Consider the following 15,918-nt stretch of genomic DNA (forward strand, 5'->3'; position numbering starts at 1 on the left):
TGTCACTTGTCTTTTGCAACCGTCTGTCACTTCCCCACCTAATACACAAACAGCTGCTCCCCCTTTCCATCACAACTCACCTTCCTTCCCTGGACAATCACCTGTTCCCCTTAAAACTCCTCACACATAGATGCTTGCCCCCTTCAAAAATTACCATCTCCCCCCTACATATCATCCATTGCAACACCATTACCTCTCCCTCATAAATAATTAGCTCCCCTCCAACACTATCCATCTTTCCCAAGCAGACAGAAAAACAGTCCTCCTCCCCCCGCCCCCAGTACTGTCCCACAATAGACACAGTCACTTGCCCCCTTCCAACACAGTCATCTTCACTTCATGGACACAATCACCATGCACACACTTACATACTCCCTCTCTTGAACACCATCACCTTCCAGCACACTTCCCCTCCATCCCCAGACACTGCAACACCTATGAACTGTTTCTCACATACCTTTTCCACCTTAAACTATGCCACCACAACACACACGCCTCCTCTCATGAGACTGCCACACCCCAATGCAGGATTTATCCTTTGTACATAAAGACTACAGTATTATACAGCTATTGCCACAAAACACTTCACTAACGTTTGCTTGCTGAAGCATTTTGGGCTGTTACTGGGGACTTACTAAAAAATAGGAACAGGACATGGGTAAGCGATATCTATTCAGATTTATCTGTTAACAAACAAATGTCCTTGAGCCTTGATATTTACTACTGCCTGCAGTTTCCTTTTCTGCTCTACATATGCACTGGAGTGACTGGAAAATGCCCATCCTCTTCCCCAGGAGACACAGAGAGAGTTGTGTTAGTCATAAATTCATATTTAAAACGGAAACCAGGTTTCTTGCTAAACCATATACTCTCTCTCCCTGAGAGAGAGAGAGAGAGAGAGAGAGAGAGAGAGGAGAGAGAGAGAGAGAGAGAGAGAGTCAAGCAGTCACTCAATCAATGAATAGACTTCACATATTTTGCTACATTCCAGTACTTTGCTGTCTTTTAGAGGCATCTCACCTACCTGAACTACCTGCTGTATATGACAGAATTGGCCTTGCTTGATAGCTCTGCTTCAGAGACTAATACCCCTATCCCCCACTCTCTTCCTGGGAAAGAAAATGGGGAAAAAATTGTGTGTCCACGCACCTTCAAAATGAAGAGTCAACAGTACATGTTTCATCTCTTTTCTCCTTCCCCCATTCTCTCTTTGGTTTAAGAGTTATATTGCAGGTTCTTCCTCACTCCCCTTTATTAAAAACAAATATACAGTTACATTCTGTACAATATAATATTGCTACAGCTTTTGGGATGACCTGAGATGAGAGGAATGGGATGCAATATGTTTGAGAGAGTGAGAGTGCATGTGCATCAAAGAGGTACATTTTGAAAAAGAGTATGGGACAAGCAAGATTTTCTAGATAAGTGTTGCTGGTGCTCCTTGGAGAATGGGGGTGGCATAGTTGGCAAGAGGACTTCCATCCTCTTAGACCAGTGGTTCATTTCTTTTATCAGAGTGGCCTGCAGAGATTGTGTTTGCAAAATAGTAGTCCATGTGTTCTTTTCCTGATGTCCATTTTCCAAACATGCATGCTGTTACAAGATTATAAAATATGCTTGAAAATATTTTTATCTTCTGATAAGCATAAAAAATACCTGTACAAATACCCATTCTGGTTAAAATACATATGTTCAGGAAGTACTTTATAATAAAAACATCTTTAAATCCCATATATTTACAACTTCATAAACTTTTACCGGATCTCATAAAGTATCTGAGAAATTCTCTATGTAAAAACAATGGATTTTTCATCTCATAATAAAGGAAGCAAAAGGACTTGACAAGGAAGGGAAAAGGAAATCAAAGGGCAACTATCTAGCCAGACAGGTACTTTCACTTCTCAGCATTTAATAAGAAATAAATGACAGAAGATGAGAAAACCTAAATTTTGCTCTCAGGGACTCTGACAGGGTTTACAAAATCTGAAGGTACTGCTGTGAGCCTAATTAGCTCTTCCCACACCATCTGTAGTGGATGTTAGACAGGAAGGGTAGGACTCAAAAGAGGAGAATGCAGTCAGTAGGAGGCTGGTTAGCAAGCAGTGAAGAGGAACAGCTTCCTTTGGGGAGAAAAGGTGGGTTGGAGTCCAATGTTGAGTAGGATTGCTGCCTGTTTAAGCCTCTCTAAAGGGACGGTAGACCTTGATAGGGGACTATTTAGATGTACACAAGCTTTGCTCGTGGTCTTAAGCCAAGCTATGGCAAATAGTGTCCTGACAGGAAGGGGATGGAAAGCTAAACCAAGTGGGTGAATGGATGAATGACCTCAGAAAGGCTGATAATTAAGACCAGCTGGGGCAAAGGCTCCCCTACTTAGAGTATGTGGGGAGTGTTTTTTTTCCTTTGGTTGTTGTTTTTGCCTGTTAGTTTGGACTGGGATTGAATTTTTGTGGTGACCTAATGGATGGCTGAGCCACATAAACCACGAGAGCAGGTAGGAAATATGTGTTGGGTAAACTGAGGCAGAGGGCCTGCAGCACTATGCTTTGCCACAAGGAGAGGCACTGAGGTGGCAACCTGTGGACAGAGCTATCTCAGCTACATAGAGTAGGCAGCTGCATCACTACTAGTGATCCTCAAGTACAAAGAAAATACTTCTCTAGTATTAACATCTTAATCTAATTCAAAGCATTCAAGGCATTTTCTAAAAAAGAAACCTAGTCTGTGGGCTGTTAGTCACTATGATTTCAAAGGGAGCTAACCTCCTAGACATTTTTGAAAATCCCACTAGCACCTCTCTACACCTTTAAAAATCTGGTTCTGTGGGCCAAATCATGTAGTCTTTACTTAGGTTTAATTCAGTCATTACTTATCCAAAAAATGACTCATCTCAGTCCTTAGTTTGTTTACTTAAATAGGATTTTTTTGAGTAAAATATGAATTAAGACTTCAGAATTTGTGTACTGAGCAGAAGTGTCCTGTACAACTGATGCCTCCTTTATCTGGAAAATGATTAAATGGCTCATATAAAAAGATACCGAAAGAGAGGGGAAATCTGACAATACAAAAGTGAGGAAGCTGAGAACACCAGTCTGTGTGTGTGGAGTGGGGAGGAATAATACATGCAAGGACAAAAAAAATCAATTGTATTTTAAAAGGCTGAGGGAGAAAGAGACCAAAATCAAAGAGTGAGCAAAACTCAGAGAAGACAGAAAAACAGGCCAAAGAGCAAAAAATAACCAAAGCAATGGATAACTACTTTCTGGCTACCTAAAATTTCCCCTGTAACTTAAATTTGTAAACTTCTGTTTACTTGTCCTACAGAAAATTGTCATGTTGAGTTATTGACACAGAATACCATTCATACTTAGCCCCAGGAGGGACTGCATTTCAGTACTGATGACTGATCCATGTATATGCAGCAATCTGTATCATACACTGGGATCATTCAAGATGGTGTTATAAAACAAGTTATTGTTATTGGAGGCTGAACAAAAAAGACCAAATAGAAATGAAGGTATAATCTGACACAGGCTCAAGAAAGAAGAAACTACAGTACAAATGAAAGAATAAGCACTATCAAAACAAAACAAAAGTCAAATATTGAAGGAGAGAGAAAATAAGCTAAAAACAATTAGAAACAAGTGGTGAAACAAGAGGGTGAAAAGGGAAAATAATTACTGCAAGGCTATTGTAGTCAATATAATGGAACAATAATGTATCAGTATCCCTTTGTATAAAGTTCTGATTTTCTTTCTCTTTCTCTTTTGTACCCAAAAACATTCAGTAGAGAACTCAATTTTTAGAAAGAAATAGCCTTTTATAGAAAGATAAAAACCTCAAAGTAGAAATCAGACAATTGTTTTCCTAATATCAGAAGAGGGAGGAAGAAATAAATATGACTGAGGTATATAGAATAATGTGTGAAGAAGGCTAATTGAGTGTTCCTATTTTACCTTTCCCATAATGCAAGTGCAAAAAGGGTATTCCTCAATCAAAGACAGAAAATCTGAAATGGATAAAAGGAATTGTATGTTTAGTTGGGGTTTGTGTGTGTATAACATAGAATTCATTGCTAGAGGATATCTTTAGACAAATAGTTTAGTAAGATTTTTAAAGAAGTACTTATTTATCTGTCTAGGATAAACTTGCAGTTACACAAATTAAAATAAAACTGCAAACACTATTGATCTTCATGCTTCAGAGTTTATCTGTGTTTTTCAGCATGCTGAGTGATGGGAGGAGAAGCAAAGGAAAAGAGCAGAAGCTGTGGAGAACATTACATGACACATCCTCCACCCAAGTAGCGTGCAGCCTTCTGGTGAGTGGGAAACAGGTATGGGAGCCAAAAAAATAAGAGAGGAAAAAGCAGAAAGGAGAAAAATAAAAGCAGAGAAGAAGGGACAGATTTTGGAGATGTGGTAAATTTTAGTAACAGCATCAATGTGGTGGGGTGGAAGGAAGAAAAGTTAAAAAGAGGAAGGATGTTCTTGTGTTTAAGACAGCAGCCTGGGACTCAGGAGATTTGTGTTCAATTCCTAACTCTGCTGCAGACCGTAAGTAAGTCATTTAATCTCTCTGTGCCTCAGTTCCCTATATGTTAAATAGAAATAATACTTCCTTTATATGTCTCTTCTATTAGGATTGTAAATTGTTATTGGAGGGGATTGCCTTTTACTGTGTCTGTACAGTGCCCTGCACAACGGGCCCTTGATCTTGGTTGTGGTCTCTAGGCACTACCATCATACAAATAATAAATAATAAAAACAAACTGATAGGTGCTGAAGCTGTGGGACAGTGAGAAAAGTGGAGTTGTCAGCAGTTAATGGAGAAGGCAGGGGAAGTGCAACCACTGAGGGGAATGAATGACATCTCTCCACCAACATTTTACTATTCCTCTTCCTCCCTCTCTCCCAGCCCAACCCAATCTTTTTCATGTGGTTGCACCAGAGGGTTGGGAGAAAAGATTATTCCAGTTTTGGACATGTTGAGTATGAATTGTAGGTGGGACGCCCAGGAAGAGAAATCAAAGAGATACTCAGAGGGCATTTTTGAAGAGAAGAAAATATTAGGGGTGGATAAGTAGTTCTGTGAGTCATCAGCACAGGCACTGTAAAGGCTGGATGAAGTTACCTAGGAATAAAGTGTAAAGGTGATGGTCAAGGAGAGGTCCTTGAGGAGTGGATATGGTATACTGTGGCACACACAGTTACCAAATCCTGCTTTTTAACAAAATATTTCCCTGATTCACAAACATTTGTCACTGTCAGACAAAATACTTGACTGGATGGATCATTGGTCTGTTTCATTTTGACAATTCCAATGTTTCTGTGAAAAGATAAAATGCATCTTTTTTGTTTTTATAAAAGAGAAAAGAAAACAATTACCAACATGTTAAAATATTATCTCATTAGAATTCAGCTAAGCAAAGGGCAAAATGAACTCACTTAAAAAGGAAAGGGAAAAATGATATAATCATAAAATGTATGTTAAATAATGCAGGAACTTAATGCAGTATTATTAAATATGTACTTTAATGTACAAAGCAGTACACCTAATCAGGGACAATCACCTGTACTTTTTAAAGGCATTCTTAGAATAATTGAACATTTAGATTTAATTTTAAATATGCTTTACATGTTTGGAATAACATAAAATGTGTCTATGAATAAGACAGACATCTGTTACACCGCCATTTTAAATCATTCAGCAACAACACAACATTAGAAAATGTGAACAGATGGTTAATTGCAGTGCTTGTGATTGTATATCATTTGCTTATTCATACAATGTTACTGTTTTCTGTTATGAACACATACACATCCTGCAAGGAAAGCTTTTATGGTTATGTCAACCAATTAATATGTTCTGTACTGTAGAAAACTACTGTGTTATAAAACCTTTAATTCTTAGTTGTGCTTCTCACTGTCTTGGAAATACATATTTAGGGCCCCATCCACCCCGTATTGAATCCACAGCTGATGGAGCTCTAAAACTGCACTAGCACTTACGAGCTAGCAGCCAAAAGGTTGGTCCTGATTCTAAGAGTGAGTAAAGTCTTGCATATTCAGGGATTCTGTGGCCACCCAAGACTCCCATGAGGCTGTGAAAAAGGGTCAATTTTACATGATAGATGCTCCTTTTAGTGGTTTTATAAACTTCAATTCATAATCAATAGGACATGTCAAGGATGTTTTGTGACTCACCCAACAGCCTAATGCAGACTAGTACAAAAACTGAAGTAGTCTTCACAAGATGACAACCCAAAGATATAGCAGAGCTCCATTTTAAAGCAGAGCCAGGCAAAGGAAGAGAAGAACCATGCAACCCAAAGATTATGTCCACCTAAAAACTGGTATTTAAGAAGGCCTCTCTATGTTGTTATCAATAAGATTTCTGCTGAGAAGAGAATGAATGAAGTCTCTGAAATGAGCCCTTTTTGTACATCTTTAATAGCAGCAGCTAGATACAGAGCTTGGTCTTGCAAATTCTATGTATGCCAATGCACGCAGAGGTTTTTACAGGATCAGGCCCATTTCTCAGTGTTTGTGCTTTTAGGGCAAATAGCCTGCTTCTCTGCAGCTCCAGAGACTCATTGGCAGTGGAACTAATGTTCTTCTGCTATGCAAGGGCAGAGAACTGAATGCAGAGTGACCCTTTCTGGGCAAGTGTCCTATGTAGCAGCACACAGGACAGGAAGAAGTGGAACATGGGTAGCCTGAATTATTGATTGGGATATGACTGGAGGATTTGCTATTGCATGGGTCCTCTTGTCCTTTCTTCCCTTACAGAGGGGATGTGTAATGGCCCATGGAGTCTGCAGCAGACATTGGAGCCTGCTTCAACTCATGGAGCAGGCTGCTCTGCTGCTTAGGGAGTGGATGTTTCTCATCACCACTGTAGTTTATAGGAGGTTGTTTGGTTATGTTAAGTAGAAATATATGAAAGGGTAAATAGAAAATAGGTTTTAGCTGAAGTTAGCCTAAGTATAGAGGAGTATGAGAAATAGAGCTTTCTAGTGTAAGTAAAAGTTGGGGATAGTAAGATGAGAAAACAAGTTAGCAAGGACGTGACCTAGGGTTATGTTGTGGTTGTTTTGATTATAATTGGTTTTAGCAGGATTTTTAATTAATGTTTTTGAGAATTTTGGATGTTTTATTACCATGTTATTTATATTGATAGTATAGGAAGGACATTGATGCAAATGTTAATTTAAATAATGTATAATATAAACTGCCAGTGAAGAGGTGGCAGAGATGTGAATATGGTAATGGATAGGTTTAATGTTAATTAGTATTATAATTTTTAATAAAAAGGAGTAGTCTTGCTAAATTGGGAGAGCTCCAATTAGCATCTAAAGTGTAACATTAAAAAAATTAATTGTGATTAATCTCACTTTTAATCGCATTGTTAAACAATAGAATACCAATAATTAAAATTTATTAAATATTTTGGATGTTTGTCTACATTTTCATATATATTATATTGTGTTGTACTTGAAATCAAAGTGTATATTATTTTTATTACAAATACTTGCACTCTAAAAATAAGCAAAAGAAATAGTATTTTTCAGTTCATCTCATACAAGTAATATAGTGCAATCTGTTTATTGTGAAAATGCAACTTACAAATGTAGATTTTTTTGTTACATAATTGCACTGAAAAAAAAACAATGTAAAACTTCAGCGCCTACAAGTCTACCCAGTCCTACTTCTTGTTCAGCCAATCACTAAGACAAACAAGTTTGTTCACTTTCACAGAAGATAATGCTGCCTTCTTCTTATTTACAATGTTAATAGAAATTGAGAACAGGCATTTGCATGGCACTTTTGTCGCCGACATTGCAAGGTATTTATGTTCCAGATATGCTAAACATTTGTATGCCCCTTCATGCTTCCACTCCAGAGCACATGCTTCCATTATGCTCATTAAAAATGTAATGTGTTAATTAAATTTGTGATTGAACTCCTTGGGAAGAGAATTGTATGTCCTCTGCTCTGTTTTACCCACATTCTGCCATATATTTCATGTAATAGCAGTCTCGGATGATGACCCAGCACATATTGCTCATTTTAAGAACACTTTCACTGCAGATTTGACAAAACACAAAGAAGGTACTAATGTGAGATTTCTTAAGATAGCTACAGCACTCAACCCAAGGTTTAAGAATCTGAAGTGCTTTCCAAAATCTGAGAGGGACGAGGTGTGGCACATGCTTTCAGAAGTCTTAAAAGAGCAATGCTCCAATGTGGAAACTACAGAACCCAAACCACCAAAAAAGAAAATCAACCTTCTGCTGGTGGCATCTGACTCACAATGAAAATGAACATGCATTGATCCACACTGCTTTGAATTGTTATCAAGCAGAACCTGTCATCAGCATGAATGCATGTCCTCTGGAATGGTGGTTGAAGCATGAAGGGACATAGGAATCTTTAGTGCATCTGGCACATAAATATCTTGCAATGCTGGCTAGAATAGTGCCATGAGAACGTCTGTTCTCCCTTGCAGGTGACACTGTAAAGAAGAAGCATGCAGCATTATCTCCTGCAAATGTAAACAAACTTGTTTGTCTTAGCGATTGGCTGAACAAGAAGTAGGACTGAGTGGACTTGCAGGCTGTAAAATTTTACATTGTTTAATTTTTGATTGCAGATTTTTTGTACATAATTCTACATTTGTAAGTTCAACTTTCATGATAAAGAGATTGCACTGCAGTACTTGTATTAGGTGAACTGAAAAATACTATTTCTTTTGTTTTTTACAGTGCAAATACTTGTGATCAAATATAAAGTGATCACTGTGCACTTTGTATTCTGTATTGTAACTGAAATCAATATATTTGAAAATGTAGAAAACATCCAAAAATATTTAAATAAATGGTATTCTATTATTAACAGTGCGATTAATTGTGATTAATTTTTATAATTGCTTGACAGCCCTAGTTACAGAATTATAAAGCTATACTTCATTCTGTTTTCAGTGGACTGATCACCCATTGATACACCATTCAATTTCTGAATGTGAGTACAACTGCATAAATGGTAATTGTATGCCTCTTTGCTTAACCAATCATTTTTCTCTTAAATACAGTTTAATTCTATCATTCAAAGTGATATCCAGAGTCTTCCACTGAATTAAATTGTCTTCTTTCTGTAACCAACCTAGCAGCTCAAACCAGAAAACTAAGTTTAGTTCATTTCATCCTTTTATTAATTGGGAATATTTAAATTTCAAGATTACACCACATCTGACATCTGCCTTGTACTCTGTCCAACTACTTGAGCTGGATGCTGGGCCCTGGATTATGCCTTATACACTGGATTCATATTTTAATCCCCTGTAATGGAGGAGGATGGTGTTGTTAAGGCATGGGACTGGGAGTCAGGAAGCCTGAATTCCATTCCTTGTTCTGTTACAAACTTCTTGTGTGACCTTGAGCAGTTCACCTAACTTCTCTTTGCCTTAGTTTCCTCATCTGAGAAATGGGGATAATAATCTTTTCCTACTTCACATGATTGTAAAGAGGTCAAAGTGCTTTCAGATCCTTCCATGGAATGTACTATAAAAGTTTAAAGTATTATTATAATGCAGCTCTTAATTTTTTTTAAATCATTGAGAATCCACCCTTATTTGCAAGAATATAGCTTTTCAGAATGGCTAGCTTATTTTCAAGACATTCACCTATGATAGATGAGCTTTTCTTCAGAGCAAAGATATTTTTAACCTTTTTGCTCTTCAACCAGATTGTTTACAGAGTTTGCCTGTTTCAGTATTTTATTTTAAAAAAATCTTAACAGTTTCATGAATTAAATAGTCATTGTTTTCAAACAAATTTAGTTCCATAATATCTGTCAGAAGTGGCTGAGCTGTCACGGTGATCTTAAATGGAAGCATATTTGAATTCAGTTTATTAAAACAGAAATGACAGAATGTCAGTTTGCTTCCCAACCATATGCCATATATAAGAATCAAAAAACAATTGTGCAAGGCCAAACTGATTTTTTTTTCAATATCAGACAGGTGAGCCCTTTTTTTGTTTACAGTAAAAAAAGTCTCTTCTGAGAGCAACTAACACATTCAAACTTATTGTTAACTAGTACAAAGCATACAGATACATTTGTGATGTGAGAATTGGACTCAAACGCATCTCAGATCGGGACTAACAAATATTCATTAAATGAGAACAGTTTTTATTCCTTCTGAGTTGGGCAGGAGTCACACAAGTGAACTAGAAGTGAAAGACTTCATAACTCATTAGCAATGGTGGAGGCCCCCATAAGCGTTTATGTTATACCTATGAGAATGGGGATTGCTTCTAGAAAGATAACATCAGCTCAAGTTTTGAGCTTCTTGGATTTGACACCAGCAGAGTCTTTTACTTACTGGGCACACAGACAAAACCTCCCATACACAGCTCATAGTCCCAAACACCCTGTAAATCTGCCACCACTTACTCTTAAAGAGACAGCTCCCATTAACCAAATACCAATAATAAAAATACAGCAGTAAAGGAAATATTGGAATATCTAAATTCATTTCTGAATATGTTTTGCAACACAAAACTGTTCCTACAATTATTCCAGAGCTCCTACCCTCACTTACACACACACACACCACAAGCATCATCAGCAGGGTTAGAATCCACAGCACATGCCTTGTCTACCTGAGCTATAGGAGTACTGTGGTGTGGGGAGAGTATGTTCTGTATACATATGGCTACACTTATGATATGTAGAGTACAGACATTGCACACCCAACTAGCAGGGCATAAATAGCAGTATAGACAGGCACTACTTAGGCAAGTAAAATAGACACACACTAGGATATATACCCTACGTGCTCTCTACAGGCCTAAGTAGTGTCTCTCATGTCTACACTAGTGTCCCATTACTGGAGCCTTTTCTCACCACACTGAAAGGATCTGGCAAGGGGAGGCAGTGGGGAAAGGCTCTGGAAGCCATAGGTGCCGACTTCCCCTTTGGCCAGTGGGTGCTCGACCCCACCCCTGCCCATGGCCCCACCCCTTCCCCACCTCTTCCGGTCCCTGCACTGCCCTCACCCCGCTCCCATTTCACCCCCTTCCCCCAAGTCCCTGCCCTGTCCCACCTCTTCTCCGCCTTCTCCCCTTAGTGCACCGCATCCCCATTCCTCCCTGAAGTGAAGCGGTGTGGCTCCCCTCCATCCCAGAGGAGGAAGCGGCTCCTTCACGGAGCCATGAGCACGGGCGTGTACTTGGCGCGGTTCACACCTGCCCTTTCTGTGGTGAGAAGGAGACCTTGGCGCACGTTTATTTGGAGTGTGCCAGGTTGCAGCCCCTGTTCCGGCTCCTCCTGAATATTTTCCTGCGTTTTTGGTTGCACTTTTCCCCTCACCTTTTTATCTACACGCTCCCCATCCGTGGCCCCCATGAAGTCGCGGGATTTCCTTCTCAACCTCCTCTTGGCCCTGGCCAAACTGACCATCTACAACACCAGGGAGAGGAGGTTGGCCGACGGGCTTTCCTGCGACTGTAGGGCCTATTTCCGTTCCTCCGTCTGCTCACGCATCCGGGTAGAGTTCCTCTGGGCGGCATCCACTGGCTCCCTTGACGTCTTCGAGGAGCAGTGGGCATTGTCCGGGGTTCTCTGCTCGGTGTCCCCATCGGGTTCCCTTCGTTTAGCCCTATGACCTCACTCCTGATCCTGTTTTTTTCATTAGTTGTCCCCCGTAATTATTTGGTGTCCCAGACCTGTGGGTCCTCCCCTTAGGCTGGGGGGAGGCCCTTTAGAAGTGGGCGGGCTTTGCCCGCCCACCCCCGCTGGATGCCAATAGGACCCCAGAGGAGGAAGAGCCCAGCCGGAGGCCAGAGTGGGCAGAGCGAGGCAGCTCTGAGCCTGCCCCTCAAAGGGTCAGGCGGCGACCTGGAACTATAATGGTCGGACCTCAGAGCTCAGTAGGAGCCCAGCTGCCGGAGAAAGCAGATGTCCCTAGGGGAGCTCTGGACTGGGAAGCTCCTGTGGCCCAAGGTGGCCACCCAGACTGGCTAGAGCTACCCCGCGCCCGCTACCCGGAGGAGCTGCCAGAGCTACTCTGCGCCTGCTACCTGGAGGAGCTGCTGGACCTGCCAATTAACCCCTGCCGCAAAGAACCCATGCTCCAGGACCCTGCGGAGACCAACGCCAGGACCCAGGTAGGGACCAAGGAGGAGTGGGGAAGTGGCCCGGGGGCAGCCGACCCCAGTCTGGCTGCAGCATTACCAGAGCTGACTGACTAAGCAGCGGATCCTCAACCACTGCTAGGGCCTTTGGCTGGGATGCAGTGGAGTGGGAGGCCCTGCATCCCCTCTGCCACCCAACCCCTGGGTGGCAGACTCTCCCTCTCCCTGGCCTGAGGAGGCCAAAATCTATCATTACTGCTCAGCCAGGCCTGAACATCCCTGACTCAGTGTTTGTTGCCCTGCCCTGATCTAGGGCCGGGCTTAAACTGTTATTACTGGTCAGCCCTGCCTGAGGGCCTGAGCCTCCTGACTCAGTGATTGTTGCCCTGCCGGAGCCAGGGCCAGACGCAACCACATTGCAACCGACTACCGCAAGGGCTACCGAGGGAGACCCCCTGGCAGGACTAGTTCCCTGGACTCATCCATGTGTAGTGAGCTGGCGTGGCTCCCCTCTGCCCCGGAGAGGGTTGAGCCCCAGTGAACTCTCAAAAGCACCACCAAATAGCTGTTAGGTGGCCGGAAGCACTGGGAGGTAGGCAGAGGAGCAGGGATGCAGCATGCCCAAGGGATAAGGTGGGGAAGAGGCAGGGCTGGGGTGCAGAGTGGGGGGAGCTTGGCTGCTGGTGGGTGCAGAGCACCTGCTAATTTTTCCCTGTGGGTGCTCCAGCCCCAGAGCACCCATAGAGTTGGCATCTATGCTGGAAGCTCCCTGCTGCTGGAGTCTTTCCTGGGTGCCTCCCACCTGCCAGAGCCCTACACTGCTGCACGTAGTTACCCACCACAGTGGGACCACAGCCTGCTTTTCACTTTGGCATGTAGCTCCACATACCCTACACTGCTGCCAGTGTACACCAGGTGTACATGGACCCCACAAAAGGAGACAAAACATCCCCGTTTCTGGTGGGTTATACTCCTATTTATGTAACAGCAGTGGAATGCTAGGCATCAAGATTCTTGGTTTTCATTCCTGACTCTGGGAGCAGAGCATGGTCTAGTGGTTAAAAATGTCATAGCCAAATACACCACCAACACCAATTCAGTTGTCTGTGGTGAGGACTGAATTCCCTGATCTCTAGAAGTAAAAACATGAGTCTCTGCAATTTCAGCTAAAGAACCAGTCCTCTTAACATGCAGCAGCAGAGTTTTAAACCTCTCTATGGGCACAACTACACAGCAGTTAAAACTAGATCAAAATCAGGTTCCCTGTGATAAATTCACAGAAGCCTGTGGTGGGATGATCATACCCCAAACTGGATTAAGCAGGGAAGGAGTTAATTCCCTAGAAAGGGAACCAGGCAGAGATCCTGGCCTGCCCAACCCTGCTTGCCAATTATGGAAAGAATTTCCACCTGGACTCAGGCAGTTACTTAAGCCAGAGAGAAAGCAGCTTTTACTTATGTTAAGGGGAAAGAAGGAAATGTTCTGTTCCTGCTTGTCTTAGTCTGAAAAGGCAGAATTGAGAAAAGCAGGGCTTATATGTCAAGAACAAGGTTACTACAATCAAGTCAGAAAAGTAAATTGCTGAACTGAGATCTCAGATAAGTGTTACTTTGGTTTTGTTTACCTTAAATGCTCTCAGCTGGAGAAGCCTGCAGTCAGGGTGGTGTAAATGCAGGTCTGCCAACCAGCATAGGGAAGTAATCTTGAAGGGAAAATATAGCTGTTTGTAGCCAGGGCCACCTGGGGTGGCAGCAAATGGGGCAATTTGCCCCAGGCCCCCATGAGAATATAATATTCTATAGTTCTGCAACCCTTTTTTAATGAAAGGGGCCCCTGAATCCTCTGGGTGGCCCTGTTTGTAGCAGAAGGAGAGGGCTGCTTCTGTAGTTAAGGCCAGTGGATTAGAATGCATAGTGGAGGAAGGGTATGGACTCACCTATATCTTGGTGCTGAATCCTGGTGGGGGGTAGATGGGCATTCTAGCAAACAAGGGCTGAAGAACTACCTGTGAAGAAGATCCTTAGTTTGACTGTAGGAGAATATGACCCAACCAGCAGAGAAAGACTTGGACTAGTCCTGGGCACATCTGCTGATGAGGAAAAATTGTGCTGGGCATCATATAAACACAAAGAAATAATCTCTGTCCAGGAGGTTGTACATTCTAGTGGAGGGCTGTTTTAAAATGTATATCAGATAGTCATCTACTCCAAGGGGCTGGATTAGGCCCTAAATGTGCATGATTATTATAGATGTTTTGGAAGTGAGAAGGCTGCGAGGAGTGGCTTCAGGGAGCAGCTAGACTCTGCAGTATGCTCCTATTGGGACCAGGTGGATTGTTGTGAACCTAGGAGCTTGGCTGGATCAGTGTAACCTACAGTTTTTTACATTACCATTTTATCCATCTGGTAGCTATTGCTGATGGAAACAGTGATAACTTTTTCTTCTCTGCTCTTTCTTCTTTCTGGATCCTTAATATAAAACTCAGAGAATGACAATGCGGCTCTGAAGGCAGAGTTTGACTCATTATCCTTCATTGTTTTCTCCACAGTACAGATAAAGATATATAATTCAAGAAAATTGGGTTTTGGTGTAAGATTGGGGCCATTTCCAGAACTGATATCTGAAAATGACTTTCACAAACTGTGCCACGGATTTGATCAGAAAATGCAGTGATCAGTTATCTGACTGGAAAAATGATTCCATTTGTCTGCTTGCCAGTACATGTGGTTTATTTTAAGATAATTATATGCAGTGCAGGTAATGACTTCTATAACTAAGGTTGCCTAATGGCTTCCATTGTAAGAGCCTGTTTTCAGTTTGCTAAACGTAACTGTTTGGGCTGGCACTCTCTGTCAGGTGTGGGCCTAATGCTGAATTCTTTGGGAAGTTTCAGTTAAACAGTTCAGCCACTTCCAAGAAGGAGCTTAAGGGGGGAAAATAGTTTGTCCATGTTAAACAAATTGGTACAGCAATTTTGTTGAGATGCTCTAGTACTGCCATATTTTGGAGCAGGGGCTTTGAAATTTGATAGAAAGATCATGCTGATGTCAGATGTGCTTTTTGCTGTCCCTGTAAAAATGTGCCTAAATTTGGTCAGTTGCCACTAGAAAGAATTTGATGCTGCCTTCGTGATTCTGGTCAAATCGTATCAAACAAAATTTTCACAAGTGGCCACTGCGTGTTACTCACTGTCTGGGTACCCAGGTTCAAACATCTGAGGTCTGGTTTGTAGGAGTGCTGAGCACTTGCAATAGAGGTCAATAGGGTCTCTGCACTGAACATATAAAGTGCTAAGTTCTCTGAAAAATTTATACTCTAGGCTTCTCATATTATACAATCAAAAGTAGCTGATTCTTTTGAATTCTATGAGGAACTGCACTCTTTCTAGATGCCTGCCATCTCCCATTATTATCAATGGGTCTGAGTGTCTCACCTCCTGACCACACTAGAGGCTTCTGTTTTCCCTGATGCAGGGGAATGTGGGGGTGGGGAGGAGGCAAGAGAGATAGTAATGGAAGGGGTTGTTTGGGGGTAGGAGGGAGAATATGGTGATCAGAAGCTTGAGGAATCTAGCTAGTATGTTCTGGCTGCTCTGTGCTGCTCCAGGGTGATATAAAACAACCAGAAGGTACTGGAGAATCTGGTCCTAAAAGTAAGGTTTCAGATGGAATTAAAAAGAGATTGATATACTACCTTCAAATCATTGGAAAAATATCACCTAGCATTCCTTGAGGTTCTTTTATTTACTGGTAGTTCTTATTATGAAATTTAATTATACC

At 41.6% G+C, this 15,918-nt stretch overlaps 1 protein-coding gene across 1 annotated transcript in view; it reads right to left on the reverse strand.

Moving 5' to 3' along the window:
- Positions 1-15,918, reverse strand: part of MARCHF11 (membrane associated ring-CH-type finger 11) — a 78,110-nt gene that overhangs the window by 34,474 nt on the left and 27,718 nt on the right.

The sequence above is a fragment of the Gopherus evgoodei genome, chromosome 2 (genome assembly GCF_007399415.2).
Source record: "Gopherus evgoodei ecotype Sinaloan lineage chromosome 2, rGopEvg1_v1.p, whole genome shotgun sequence".
Taxonomy (NCBI): Eukaryota; Metazoa; Chordata; order Testudines; family Testudinidae; genus Gopherus; species Gopherus evgoodei.